The sequence below is a fragment of the Capsicum annuum genome, chromosome 2 (assembly GCF_002878395.1).
Source record: "Capsicum annuum cultivar UCD-10X-F1 chromosome 2, UCD10Xv1.1, whole genome shotgun sequence".
NCBI classification, from domain to species: Eukaryota; Viridiplantae; Streptophyta; class Magnoliopsida; order Solanales; family Solanaceae; genus Capsicum; species Capsicum annuum.
The window spans coordinates 113,581,379-113,584,024 of NC_061112.1; the positions used below are offsets into that span (position 1 = coordinate 113,581,379).

Here is a 2,646-nt window from a genome sequence, read left to right on the forward strand (position 1 = left end):
TTTCGTCTTACACCGGAATAAACCCCATTCAAACCCATCAATAATTGATGCAAATGTTGTTCCTCTTCCAACTTCTAAAAAGCCTCCACGCAACCACATGTGCAATTAGGACAAGTCAGAGAAAAAGCAAGTTCATCCCATAACTTCTTTATTTTGGAAAAATAGGATGCAGTGGATAAATATCCCTGGGTAATAGAAGCAATCTCTTTTCTAATCTGATGAACTTTGATTCCATTCGTTTGTCCATATCTTCTTTCAATGTTTGTCCACAATTTATCTGTAATTTCTATATACATGACACTTTTCCTGATCTTAAGCTCAAGTCTTTCAATAACCAAGCAAGTAACATATCGTTTTCCCGAGACCATGGTTCAAAAAGAGGGGTATTTGGTGTCGGTCAACTCATGGTTCCATTAATAAGCCCCAATTTATTCTTACAAGATGTCCAATCAGCATGCTCCTTCTCCAACCCCCATACCAGTGTCATTAAACTTGATTGTAACTAAGACAGTAGTGCCTGGGCTATCAGAAGGGTGCAAAAAATATGGATGCGAAGAATCAACAGTGAAAGGATGAAAACCATCTGATGACGCACTAGCGGATGCATCCGGAAAGTTCGACATAGTTTGAGAAAAAAAATGAAACTTGACTGGAACACCCGACGAAAATAGAGTAACAAACAAACATAAATCAAAAATCAAAGAGAAACACAATACCAAAACTCCTTCGATTCGGTTAAAAACTAGAAAAATGCCATCACCGTCGCAAAATCAATAGAATACAATACCAAAACTCCTTTGATTCGGTAGAAAACCAGAAAGATGTTGTCACCGTTGTGAAATCAACAGGTGGTCTCAAAAGTAAACCCTAATTTCTCGTCTATGGACTGAGATGAGAAACTCTGAGCAACAATTTCCAACTAGGGTAACATCAATCGAAAGCTGAGATGAAGAGCTACATAAATCCTTTTATCTGATACCATGTTACAATTCGGAGTCGAAAGAGAAATGGAAGTGTTCTCCCATGGAGTGGGTTGAAGAGAGAGAAGAAGTTTTATTACTCTCCGTAAAAGTGATCGATTGAAAATTATGTTCAGTCCTCTATTTATATATACAGTGTACAAAATGTAATAATAAAGTGAAAACTGCCTAACTAGTATTAAGTATCAACACACACAGTGCAATCGATGGACTTGGTTCTGAATTCTGCTTCATCTTATTTCTTTTAAAAGTTGATAACATACTTGTTTGATAGTTCATTTTTGATTAGTCAATTTGAGCTTGTGTTGAACTTCATTGTTGTTCTTGAAAACTTGTTCTTGAACTTAGGTTGAAGTTTAAATTAAAAACATACAGATTGATTACCCAAAACAACAACAATAACAACAACTAGTAGAAGCCCAAGTCAGAAGATTCAAGATGTGGATAGCCTTCAAAAATTGCTTGCAGTCCGTCATAGGTCAAGTTATGTGCACGAAATGTAAGGTGCCGCAATTCAGGCATACTTTTGCCAATCACTAGAGCTCTATCGTTGTCTTGTGATGGAGATTCCACCATATGAAATGGACCGGCATCTAATATAAGTGACTTGAGCAGAGGTCAAGAAAGACCAACCATTTCTATATCATCTTTAGTAATGGATGTGGAGTTAATGTCCAACTCCTCCAACAATGGGAAGTTCTTGGCAGCTACAGCCAAACCTCCAGCGAAATTACCATTGCACCTGACAAGTCGGAGATGTTTGAGCTGGCTGCATCTGTTTGAAAGGTTACCAAATTGATTAGAACGAAAAGGCAAAAGACAACCATAGCACAACAAAGGAAGTGTGTTGGTAAACCATTATTACCATAACATTAGTTTACACATACATTCGATCACAGTTTATTGGTTGTCAACATTATTTAATTCCTACTCACCACTAAAAATAAACAAAAAAGTACGTACCTCTTAGCTACGTAGTTGAGCAAATCTGTGTTACCAAAATTCTCGATGTAAAGTTTGAGTAACTGGCCCTGGCTACGATCCACGGCAACTCGACATATCTCCTCCAGCACCTGAGGCATTTTGATATTATCAGGATCAGATTTCAAGTCAACAACACGCCACATAGTGGGGTTATGACACAGTTCCACCAGGTACTGCAAACTCTCTGTGCACTCTCCAGTATCTCTATCACTCCTAACCGCTCCAGAATGTTTGCCATGATATCCGGTGGAAGCTCCACCCACGACGGCAATGACAGTGGCGGTGCAATTTGGGACGAAGATGAAGCTTTCAAGTTTTCCTCTTCATTCGACATTTTCCTTTTCTCCTCAAACTTGTTATGTTTGAGTTTTGTTCTGGATAGTATGTAAATATCTTGTTGCCTTTAGACATATATTGTGTATGTATACAATCTGCAACTACTTTCTCTGTTTAAAAAAGAATGACCTAATTTGACTTGATACAAAGTTTAAGAAAATAAGATGACTTTTGAATCTTATGGTCTTAAATTAATGATATGTAAAATGCATCAAAATACCTTTAATCTTGTGGTCTTAAACATATCACGTGAAAAATTGAAATTTAAAAGTTGCTAAAAAAAGAAAAGGAAAAGGATCATTCTTTTTGAAACAGAGTAAAAAGGAAAGTATGTCATTCTTTTTTA

The 2,646-nt window shown here is 36.9% G+C and overlaps 1 pseudogene; it reads right to left on the bottom strand.

The window, feature by feature from the left end:
- Positions 1 to 1,388: 1,388 nt before the first annotated feature.
- LOC124896238 lies at positions 1,389 to 2,298 on the bottom strand (annotated as a pseudogene).
- Between the last annotated feature and the right edge of the window lie 348 nt (positions 2,299 to 2,646).